This window comes from Entelurus aequoreus, linkage group LG10, assembly GCF_033978785.1.
Source record: "Entelurus aequoreus isolate RoL-2023_Sb linkage group LG10, RoL_Eaeq_v1.1, whole genome shotgun sequence".
NCBI classification, from domain to species: Eukaryota; Metazoa; Chordata; class Actinopteri; order Syngnathiformes; family Syngnathidae; genus Entelurus; species Entelurus aequoreus.
In genome coordinates, this window is record NC_084740.1 from 57,369,232 (window position 1) to 57,381,976 (window position 12,745).

Here is a 12,745-nt window from a genome sequence, read left to right on the forward strand (position 1 = left end):
TTTTGAATGATACATGTATTGATTAAGCATTTTAGAACAGTATAATTGGAAAGGAAATGGTGAATTTTACATGGAAAATCCTCCCCCTAACACACCAGCTCTAAAAGCATACCTTGGTCCTGTTTCTCCCATGCATAGTGCTGTCAAACCTTGAATTCTTTAACCAGATCACACTTTTGTCTTTAAACATACATTACCGTTCAAAAGTTTGGGGTCACATTAAAATGTCCTTATTTTTCAATGAAGATAACTTTAAACTAGTCTTAATTTTAAAGAAGTACACTCTATACGTTGCTAATGTGGTAAATGACTATTCTAGCTGCAAATGTCTGGTTTTTGGTGCAATATCTACATTAGTGTATAGAGGCCCATTTCCAGAAACTATCACTCCAGTGTTCTAATGGTACAATGTTTTTGCTCATTGGCTCAGAAGGCTAATTGATGATTAGAAAACCCTTGTGCAATCATGTTCACACATCTGAAAACACTTTAGCTCGTTACAGAAGCTACAAAACTGACCTTCCTTTGAGCAGATTGAGTTTGTGGAGCATCACATTTGTGGGGTCAATTCAACGCTCAAAATGGCCAGAAAAAGATAACTTTCATCTGAAACGCGACAGTCTATTCTTGTTCTTAGAAATGAAGGCTATTCCACAAAATTGTTTGGGTGACCCCAAACTTTTGAATGGTAGTGTATGTAATGTCTGTTTTAGCATTTTTTTTTAACAAAATAAAATAATTTTACTTTTGAGTATGTGGCCCTTGTTGGACAACGTTGCGACACCCCTATATTATTAGCATGTATTCCAAACATTTGTAGTTCTGTGTGGAATTTGCATGTTCTCCCCGTGACTGCGTGGGTTCCCTCCGGGTACTCCGGGTTTCCTCCCACCTCCAAAGACATGCACCTGGGGATAGGTTGATTGGCAACACTAAATGGGCCCTAGTGTGTGAATGTGAGTGTGAATGTTGTCTGTCTATCTGTGTTGGCCCTGTGATGAGGTGGCGACTTGTCCAGGGTGTACCCCGCCTTCCGCCCGAATGCAGCTGAGATAGGCTCCAGCACCCCCCGCGACCCCAAAAGGGACAAGCGGTAGACAATGGATGGATGTTAGAATAAGATGCTCGTCTCCCCTGACTTGTGATTTCAAAAGCAAGTACGTCATCCATCAATGTGTAGTAAAACACAGAATAATCAAAAAGCCACAGGAAATTGAGTAATAACATAAGGCGATTATACATTATAATTCATAAATATTCACTGTAACAATCGGCCCTCTGATAGCAGCCATAACTACAATGTGGCCCTCAATGAAAACGAGTTTGACATCCCTGATTTGAAGTGTTTCGTTGCATGGTCATGTTTCTACCAACTTTCTAAATGATCCAACATCTCCCTCTGCTGGACGCTAGATAGAACTGTTGACATTTTTTCCCAGTCTGTCCTTAACCACGTGTGTATTGTTTGTACTTAGACATATATACTACTGTGCTTACATGAGCCAATTAAAATGTATTTTTATTACAATGTGTTTAGATTCTTGATTTAAAAGTGTGACAAAGTAAAATTAACAACAATATCAAAACAAGAACCTACGTTGAGAAACACAAATTATGCTAACTTTTTTTCCCCACATAAAAATACTGTACTGCAGGGATCAATATTACTTTAGTTTTTCCAATTAAGTTTTCATCTTCGAACTCTCCAAAGTTTTTTTAAAAGTGCAATATTTGACTTAAATGAATTACAGCCTTAAATAGGTAAATAAGCCATAACAACATTGATATTTTGTGATCAATGACTGTTTTAAAGAAAAAAATCTAACTAAAATGATTGGGGATCCAAAAGGGCCCCACTCATAAAATTGTTAAATATAATTCAAATTTGTATTCTTACTCAACGCCTAAATTTCGAGGTCCAGTATAGGTCCATCGGTCGATATAAACTAAAATGTTAAAGTTGAATATTTGATGTAAAGTAATTGGAGCCTTAAATAGGTTAATAATCCATAACAATATTGATTTAAATTAATTGCTATTTTGTGATCAATGACAGTTTTAAAGAAACAAATCCAACTAAAATTCTTGGGGATCCAAAAGGGTCCCACTCATAAAATTGTTCAAAATAAATCATATTGTTTTTATTCTTATTGAAAGCTTAAATCTTGAGGTCAATTATTGGTCCATCGGTCGATATCAACAAAAAAAAGTTTTTAATATGCTCTTGTTGTCAAAGAAAACCCTGTTTTTTAGGGCAAAAACACAAAATATGAAAGCTTTTCCCCTCAAAATGTTAAAGTGGAATATTTGAAGTAAAATAATTAGAGCCTTAAATAGGTCGATAATCCATAACAATATTGATTTAAATTCATTGCTATTTTGTGATCAATGACAGTTTTAAAGAAACAAATCCAACTAAAATTCTTGGGGATCCAAAAGGGTCCCACTCATAAAATTGTTCAAAATAAATCATATTGTTTTTATTCTTATTCAAAGCTTAAATCTTGAGGTCAATTATTGGTCCATCGGTCGATATAAACAAAAAAAAAAGTTTTTAATATGCCCTTGTTGTCAAAGAAAACCCTGTTTTTTAGGGCAAAAACACAAACATGCAAGCTTTCTCCCCAAAATTTTAAAGTGGAATATTTGATGTAAAGTAATTAGAGCCTTAAATAGGTCGATAATCCATAACAATATTGATTTAAATTAATTGCTATTTTGTGATCAATGACAGTTTTAAAGAAAACAATCCAACTAAAATTATTGGGGATCCAAAAGGGCCCCACTCATAAAATTGTTCAAAATAAATCATATTGTTTTTATTCTTATTAAACGCCTAAATCTTGAGGTCCACTATAGGTCCATTGGTCGATATAAACAAAAAAAATAGTTTTTAATATGCCCTTTTTGTCAAAGAAAACCCTGTTTTTTAGGGCAAAAACCGAAAATATGCAAGCTTTTCCCCCCAAAATGTTAAAGTGGAATATTTGATGTAGAGTAATTAGAGCCTTAAATAGGTCAATAATCTATAACAACATTGATTTTAATTCACTGTTATTTTATGATAAATGACAGATTTAAAGAAAAATAATGAAACTAAAATTCTTGGGGATCCAAAAGGGCCCCACTCATAAAATGGTTACAAATTAATCATATTGTTTTCTTTACTTATTCAACGCCTAAATCTTGAGGTCAACTATAGGTCCATCGGTCGATATAAACTAAAAACTTTTTTTTTTAATATGCCCTTTTTGTCAAAGAAAACCCGTTTTTTTTAGGGCAAAAACACAAAATATGCAAGCTTTTCCCCCCAGAATTTTAAAATGGAATATTTGATGTAAAGAAATTAGAGCCTTAAATAGGTTAATAATCCATAACAATATTGTTTCATTCATTCATTCATTCATTTTGCTATTTTGTGATCAATGACAGTTTTAAAGAAAAAAATCAAACTAAAATCCTTCGGGATCCAAAAGGGTCCCACTCATAAAATTGTAAAAAATAAATCATATTGTTTTTATTCTTATTCAAAGCCTAAATCTCGAGGTCAATTATTGGTCCATCGGTCGATATAAACTAAAAAAAAAGTTTTAATATGCCCTTTTTGTCAAAGAAAACCCTGTTTTTTAGGGCAAAAACCGAAAATATGCAAGCTTTTCCCCCCAAAATGTTAAAGTGGAATATTTGATGTAAAGTAATTAGAGCCTTAAATAGGTCAATAATCTATAACAACATTGATTTTAATTCACTGTTATTTTATGATAAATGACAGATTTAAAGAAAAATAATGAAACTAAAATTCTTGGGGATCCAAAAGGGCCCCACTCATAAAATGGTTACAAATTAATCATATTGTTTTCTTTACTTATTCAACGCCTAAATCTTGAGGTCAACTATAGGTCCATCGGTCGATATAAACTAAAAACTTTTTTTTTTAATATGCCCTTTTTGTCAAAGAAAACCCGTTTTCTTTTAGGGCAAAAACACAAAATATGCAAGCTTTTCCCCCCAGAATTTTAAAATGGAATATTTGATGTAAAGAAATTAGAGCCTTAAATAGGTTAATAATCCATAACAATATTGTTTCATTCATTCATTCATTTTGCTATTTTGTAATCAATGACAGTTTTAAAGAAAAAAATCAAACTAAAATCCTTCGGGATCCAAAAGGGTCCCACTCATAAAATTGTAAAAAATAAATCATATTGTTTTTATTCTTATCCAAAGCCTAAATCCCAAGGTCAATTATAGGTCTATCGGTCGATATAAACTAAAAACATTTTTTTAATATGTCCTTTTTGTCAAAGAAAACCCTGTTTTTTAGGGCATAAACACAAAACATGCAAGCTTTTTCCCCCAAAAATGTTAAAGTGGAATATTTGATGTAAAGTAATGAGAGCCTTAAATAGGTAAATAATCCAGAACAACATTGATTTTAATTCATTATTATTTTGTGATCAATGACAGTTTTTAGGAAAAAAATCCAACTAAAATTCTTGGGGATTCCAAAGGGCCCCACTCATAAATTTTTTAAAAATAAATCATATTGTTTTTATTCTTACTCAACGCCTAAATCCCAAGGTCAATTATAGGTCCATCGGTCGATATAAACTAAAACATTTTTTAAATATGCCCTTTTTGTCAAAGAAAACCCTGTTTTTAGGGCAAAACCACAAAACATGCAAGCTTTCCCCCCAAAATGTTAAAGTGAAATATTTGATGTTAAGTAATTAGAGCCTTAAATAGGTAAATAATCCATAACAACATTGATTTTAATTCATTATTATTTTGTGATCAATGACAGTTTTTAGGAAAAAAATCCAACTAAAATTCTTGGGAATTCCAAAGGGCCCCACTCATAAAATAGTTAAAAATAAATCTTTTTTTTTTCTTATTCAACGCCTAAATCTCGAGGTCAACTATAGGTCCATCGTTTTTTCCAACCTAATACTGTTGCTCATACAGCCAGTGTTGATATGATCTTATCTGCAACAAACACAGCACATAGTTTTGAACAAGAGTTCATTAAGAACATGACTGATTTCAACAAATAATTCTACAGACAAACAAAACAAGCATGGGTGCAACCACAGAATACACACTGCACTTATGTACACTATCTCCACAACATCAAGCATTGCGTTCGTTACCTCATTCGGAAAGAAAATAGCAAACACATCACTCTGGTGTCCTAGGGAAGTCAATTCAAGTCCCACCAAACTACTCCAACGTGTGTACTGGTAGTGGATAATACTTCATTTCTCCTCGTAAGCAAACACTAAAGAGCTTTATCATCTGCTGGTGGCTTTGCATTTGGAAGAGGAGATTATTTAACAGCAGAAGATGCAGGACAACAGCAATGAATGAAGTTGGGATAAGGGGAAGGAGCAGGTGGTTATTTTGAGAGAGCATCATTCAATTATCAGAGCAATTTTAAATCAGAATTTCCTAAATGCAACGACAACACAAACATGTTGATCTAGTAACATGGGGCATATATATATAAATATATATACATATATATATATATTACTAGATCAACATGTTTGTGTTGTTGTTGCATTTAGGAAATTCTGATTTAAAATTGCTCCGATAATTGAATGATGCTCTCTCAAAATAACCACCTGCTATATATACATACACACACACACACACACACACACACACACACACACACACACACACACACACACACACACACACACACACACACACACACACACACACACACACACACACACACACACACACACACACATATATATATATATAATACATATACATATACATATATACATATATATATATATATATATATATATATATATACATATACATATATATATATATATATATATATATATACATATATATATATATATATATATATATACATATACATATATATATATATATATATATATATATATATATACATATATATATATATATATATATATATATATATATACATATATATATATATATATATATATACATATATATACATATATATATATATACATATATATACATATATATATATATATATATATGTATATATACATATATATACATATATATATATATATATATATATATATATACATATATATATATATATATATATATATATATACATATATATATATATATATATATATATATATACATATATATATATATATATATATATATATATATATATATATATATATATATATATATATATATATATATATATATATATATATATATATATATATATATATATATATATATGTATACACCCAAAAGCAGTGAAGTTGTCACGTTGTGTAAATGGTAAATAAAAACAGAATACAATGATTTGCAAATCCTTTTCAACTTATATTCAATTGAATAGACTGCAAAGACAAGATATTTAATGTTCACACTGACAAACTTATTTTTTTTTTTTGACAATAATCATTATCTTAGAATTTAATGGCAGCAACACATAGCAAAAAAGTTGTCACAGGGGCATTTTTACCACTGTGTTACATGGCCTTTCCTTTTAACAACACCCAGTAAACGTTTAGGGACTGAGGAAACCAATTTTTGAAGCTCGTCAGACCACAGAACACTTTTCCACTCTGCATCAGTCCATCTTAGACGAGCTCGGGCCCAGCGAAGCCGGCGGCGTTTCTGGGTGTTGTTGATAAACGGCTTTGGCTTTGCATAGTAGAGTTTTAACTTGCACTTACAGATGTAGCGACAAACTGTAGTTACTGACAGTGGTTTTCTGATGTGTGCCTGAGCCAATGTAGTGATATCCTTTACACACTGATGTCGCTTTTTGATGCAGTACCGCCTGAGAGATCCAAGGTCACGGGCATTGCCGCTTACGTGCAGTGATTTCTCCAGATTCTCTGAACCTCTTGATGATATTACGGACCGTAGAAGGTGAAATCCCTAAATTCCTTGCAATAGCTCGTTGAGAAATGTTGTTGTTACTCTGTTGGACAATTTGCTCACGCATTTGTTGACAAAGTGGTGACCCTCGCCTCATCCTGGTTTGTGAATGACTGAGCATTTCATGGAAGCTGCTGTTATACCCAATCATGGCACTCACCTGTTCCCAATTAGCCTGTTCACCTGTGGGATGTTCCAAATAAGTGTGTGATGAGCATTCCTCAACTTTCTCAGTCTTTTTTGCCACTTGTGCCAGCTTTTTTGAAACATGTTGCAGGCATCAAATTCCAAATGAGCTAATATTTGCAAAAAATAACAAAGTTTACCAGTTGGAACGTTAAATATCTTGTCTTTGCCGTCTATTCAATTGAATATAAGTTGAAAAGGATTTGCAAATCATTGTATTCTGATTTTATTTACCATTTACACAACGTGACAACTTCACTGCTTTTGGATATATGTATATATTAAATATATATGTATATGTGTGTGTAGAGTAATACATTTAGTAATAACTCATCTGGAAGTAATTTAATTAAAAAACAAAAGTATAGTGCACGAGGAAAAAACAACAATTTATCCTCTGTAAATATAACATGGGATAAGAGTTAGGCTATTCACCAAATACTGTACAGTATTAATACCACCAGAGATATTAATTTGGTAATAATGTTAATATTTGCAGCGGTGTTGAAAGCTGCTTCTAGTATTTTGGTGACCTCAAAGATAAGCAAAACAATTAGAGAGAGGTTACACACTTTATGTTGAATGAATACAATACAAACATTTAACCAACCACAATAAACTAAGGCAGAAACATTAAATTCTGACCAAAAGAGGGCGCTCTCACCAGCCTTTCAGACTTAGTTCTGGTGAGTAAGATCACAAGGGAGGTCTGACCATCTTTTTTGCCTTCTTTGTTGTGTCATTTTGCTCATGCTGTCTATTGTTCATCAGCACAGCTAAAAGTCTGCCAATAAATCCCATCCTCTGCGCCGTAATCCTCGTAATCTCATCACTGCGGTCTGTTAAAATGCAACTTCCAATGTTGTTACCCGTCTCATAGTGGCCAGCCTTGCGGGAACTTGTGGCAGAAGAACACCAAACAAAGACTATGACGCGGCTTTGTTGACGTGTGCAGATCTGCAGTGACCTGTACTCCTGACAAAACAATACACCTCGCCTGTTTTCCTACCGACCTCACAATAACACTCTCCTTTGGTTGGTCGGTTGCTGGGGAGACAAACTACACACACCTGAGACACCCTGAGGTGTGTTCAGTCCCTCAGAGCAGCAAGTGAAGGCAAACACATCCCTGGACAAACAGGTTTTATATATATATATATATATATATATATATATATATATATATATATATATATATATATATATATATATATATATATATATATATATATATATATATATATATATACACACACTACCGTTCAAAAGTTTGGGGTCACATTGAAATGTCCTTATTTTTGAAGGAAAAGCACTGTACTTTTCAATGAAGATAACTTTAAACTAGTCTTAACTTTAAAAGAAATACACTCTATACATTGCTAATGTGGTAAATGACTCTTCTAGCTGCAAATGTCTGGTTTTTGGTGCAATATCTACATAGGTGTATAGAGGCCCATTTCCAGCAACTATTACTCCAGTGTTCTAATGGTACAATGTGTTTGCTCATTGGCTCAGAAGGCTAATTGATGATTAGAAAACCCTTGTGCAATCATGTTCACACATCTGAAAACAGTTTGGCTCGTTACAGAAGCTACAAAACTGACCTTCCTTTGAGCAGATTGAGTTTCTGGAGCATCACATTTGTGGGGTCAATTAAACGCTCAAAATGGCCAGAAAAAGAGAACTTTCATCTGAAACTCGACAGTCTATTCTTGTTCTTAGAAATGAAGGCTATTCCACAAAATTGTTTGGGTGACCCCAAACTTTTGAACGATAGTGTATATATTATATTATATATAAATATGTATATATTTATACATATGTACAGTTGTGGTCAGAAAATTACATACACTTGTAAAGAACATAATGTCATGGCTGTCTTGAGTTTCCAATAATTTCTACAACTCTTCATTTTTTTGTGATAGAGTGATTGGAGCACATACTTGTTGGTCACAAAAAACATCCATGAAGTTTGGTTCTTTTATGAATTTATTATGGGTCTACTGAAAATGTGAGCAAATCTGCTGGGTCAAAAGTATACATACAGCAACATACATGATCAATGTTGGTGATGTAGAAACGTTACAATTAGGGCTGCGACAACTAATCGATTAAATCGATTATAAAAATAGTTGGCGATTAATTTAGTCATCGATTCGTTGGATCTATGCTATGCGCATGTGCAGAAGCTACTTTATTTTTCATTTTTTTTGTAAACCTTTATTTATAAACTGTAACATTTACAAACAGCTGAGAAACAATAATCCAAATAAGTATGGTGCCAGTATGCTGTTTTTTCCCAATAAAATACTGGAAAGGATAGAAATGTAGTTTGTCTCTTTTATCCGATTATTAATCGATTAATCAAAGTAATAATCGACAGATTAATCGTCCCTAGTTACAATCAAATCAAATTAGCTTCATGGCATGGCCTCTTAACTTCATGTGAGTGATTATGATTGACGACACCTGTTGACTTCTCTGAGCCCATTTAAATAGAGCTCATGTGAAGGCAGTCATTAGACTCGGTTACAAGCGCGACAATAGGAAAGCCAAAGGAACTCAGCACAGATCTGAAAAAGACGAACCATTGACTTGAACAATTCACTTGGAGCCATTTCAAAGCAGCTTAAGGCCCCCAAGAGCAACTGTGCAGACAATTGTCTGTAAAAAACGAACCATTGACTTGAACAAGTCACTTGGAGCCATTTCAAAGCAGCTTAAGGCCCCCAAGAGCAACTGCGCAGACAATTGTTCATAAGTATAAAGTGCATGGCACAGTTTTGTCACTGCCACGATCAGGAAGAAAACGCAAGCGATCACCTGCTGCTGAGAGAAAATTGGTCAGGATGATCAAGAGTCAACCGGGAACCACCAAAAAGTAGGTCTGTAATGAATTGGAAGCTGCTGGAACACAGGTGTCAGTGTCCACAGTCAAGCGTGTTTTGCATCGCCATGGACTGAGAGGCTACCATGCAAGAAGGAAGCCCTTGCTCCAGAAGCGACACCTTAAGGCTCGTCTAAAGTTTGCTGCTGATCACATGGACAAAGATAAGACCTTCTGGAGGAAAGTTCTGTGGTCAGATGAAACAAAAATGTAGCTGTTTGGCCACAATACCCAGTAATACACTACCGTTCAAAAGTTTGGGGTCACATTGAAATGTCCTTATTTTTGAAGGAAAAGCACTGTACTTTTCAATGAAGATAACTTTAAACTAGTCTTAACTTTAAAGAAATACACTCTATACATTGCTAATGTGGTAAATGACTATTCTAGCTGCAAATGTCTGGTTTTTGGTGCAATATCTACATAGGTATGTGGGCTCTGTACCGAGGATGTCGTTGTGGCTTGTGCAGCCCTTTGAGACACTTGTGATTTAGGGCTATATAAATAAACATTGATTGATTGATTGATTGATTGATTGATTGATTGATTGATTGATTTATTGATTGATTGGTGTATAGAGGCCCATTTCCAGCAACTATCACTCCAGTGTTCTAATGGTACAATGTGTTTGCTCATTGGCTCAGAATGCTAATTGATGATTAGAAAACCCTTGTGCAATCATGTTCACACATCTGAAAACAGTCTAGCTCGTTACAGAAGCTACAAAACTGACCTTCCTTTGAGCAGATTAAGTTTCTGGAGCATCACATTTGTGGGGTCAATTAAACGCTCAAAAGGGCCAGAAAAAGAGAACTTTCATCTGAAACTCGACAGTCTATTCTTGTTCTTAGAAATGAAGGCTATTCCACAAAATTGTTTGGGTGACCCCAAACTTTTGAACGGTAGTGTATGTTTGGAGGAGAAAAGGTGAGGCCTTTAATCCCAGGAACACCACTCCTACCGTCAAGCATGGTGGTGGTAGTAGTATGCTCTGGGCCTGTTTTGCTGCCAATGGAACTGGTGCTTTACAGAGAGTAAATGGTACAATGAAAAAGGAGGATTACCTCCAAATTCTTCAGGACAATGTAAAATCATCAGCCCGGAGGTTGGGTCTTGGGACAATGACGCCAAACACACGTCAAAAGTGGTAAAGGAATGGCTAAATCAGGCTAGAATGAAGGTTTTAGAATGGCCTTCCCAAAGTCCTGACTTAAACGTGTGGACAATGCTGAAGAAACAAGTCCATGTCAGAAAACTAACAAATTTAGCTGAACTGCACCAATTTTGTCAAGAGGAGTGGTAAGAAATTCAAGCAGAAGCTTGTGGATGGCTACCAAAAGCGCCTTATTGCAGTGAAACTTGCCAAGGGACATGTAAGCAAATATTAAAGGCCTACTGAAATGAAATTTTTTTATTTAAACGGGAATAGCAGATCCATTCTATGTGTCATACTTGATCATTTTGCGATATTGCCACATTTTTGCTGAAAGGATTTAGTATAGAACAACGTCGATAAAGTTTGCAACTTTTGGTCTCTGATAAAAAAAAACCTTGCCCCTACCAGAAGTAGCGTGACGTAGTCAGTTGTTCACTCCCTCATATTTTCCTATTGTTTTCAACGCAGCTAGAGCGATTCGGACCATTACCACATTAATTTGAGCGAGGATGAAAGATTCGTGGACGAGGAACGTTAGAGTGACGGACTAGAATGCAGTGAAATACATATTTTTTTTCGCTCTGACCGTAACTTAGGTACAAGCTGGCTCATTGGATTCCACACTTTCTCCTTTTTCTATTGTGGATCACGGATTTGTATTTTAAACCACCTCGGATACTATATCCTCTTGAAAATGAGAGTCGAGAACGCGAAATGGACATTCAGTGCCTTTTATCTCCACGACAATACATCGGCGAAATGCTTTAGCTACGAGCTAACGTGATAGCATCGTGCTTTAACTGCATATAGAAACAAAAAAAATAAACCCCTGACTGGAAGGATAGATAGAAAATCAACAATACTATTAAACCGTGGACATGTAAATACACGGTTAATGCTTTCCAGGCTGGCGAAGGTTAACAATGCTGTGCTAACGATGCCATTGAAGCTAACTTAGCAACCGGACCGCACAGAGCTATGCTAAAAACATTAGCTCTCCACCTACGCCAGCCAGCCCTTATCTGCTCATCAACACCCGTGCTCACCTGCGTTCCAGCGATCGGTGGAAGGACGAAGGACTTCACCCGATGCGTTTGGCGGCCCGGAGACGTAGGAAGTCAAGGTGAGGTCGGCGGCCAGCGCGTCTGCTCTCCAACAAAGTCCTCCTGGTTGTGTTGCTGTAGTCCGCTGCTAATACACAGATCCCACCTACAACTGTCTTCTTTGCAGCCTTCATTGTTCATTAAACAAATTGCAAAAGATGTCCAGAATACTGTGGAATTATGAAATGAAAACAAAGCTTTTTGTATAGGATTCTACGGGGTGCCATAACTTCCGTTAAACTGACTTCGTCACGCGCATACATCATCATACCGCGACGTTTAAGCCGGATATTTCCCGGGAAATTTTAAATGTCACTTTATAAGTTAACCCGGCCGTATTGGCATGTGTTGCAATGTTAAAATTTCATCATTGATATATAAACTATCAGACTGCGTGGTCGGTAGTAGTGGCTTTCAGTAGGCCTTTAACATTACTGTATGTATACTTTTGACCCAGCACATTTGCTCACATTTTCAGTA

General features: G+C 35.0%; 1 protein-coding gene across 3 annotated transcripts in view; it reads right to left on the reverse strand.

The window, feature by feature from the left end:
- LOC133658832 (transient receptor potential cation channel subfamily M member 1-like) overlaps positions 1 to 12,745 on the reverse strand; it is a 165,384-nt gene that overhangs the window by 126,144 nt on the left and 26,495 nt on the right. The window contains exon 1 of one of the 3 annotated variants that reach the window (XM_062061277.1): positions 5,151 to 5,265. The exons of the other annotated variants lie outside the window; for them this stretch is intronic. The gene's annotated coding sequence lies outside the window, so the exon portion shown is untranslated. Of the gene's footprint in view, positions 1 to 5,150; positions 5,266 to 12,745 lie in introns of those variants that run through there. 3 annotated transcript variants of the gene reach the window in all.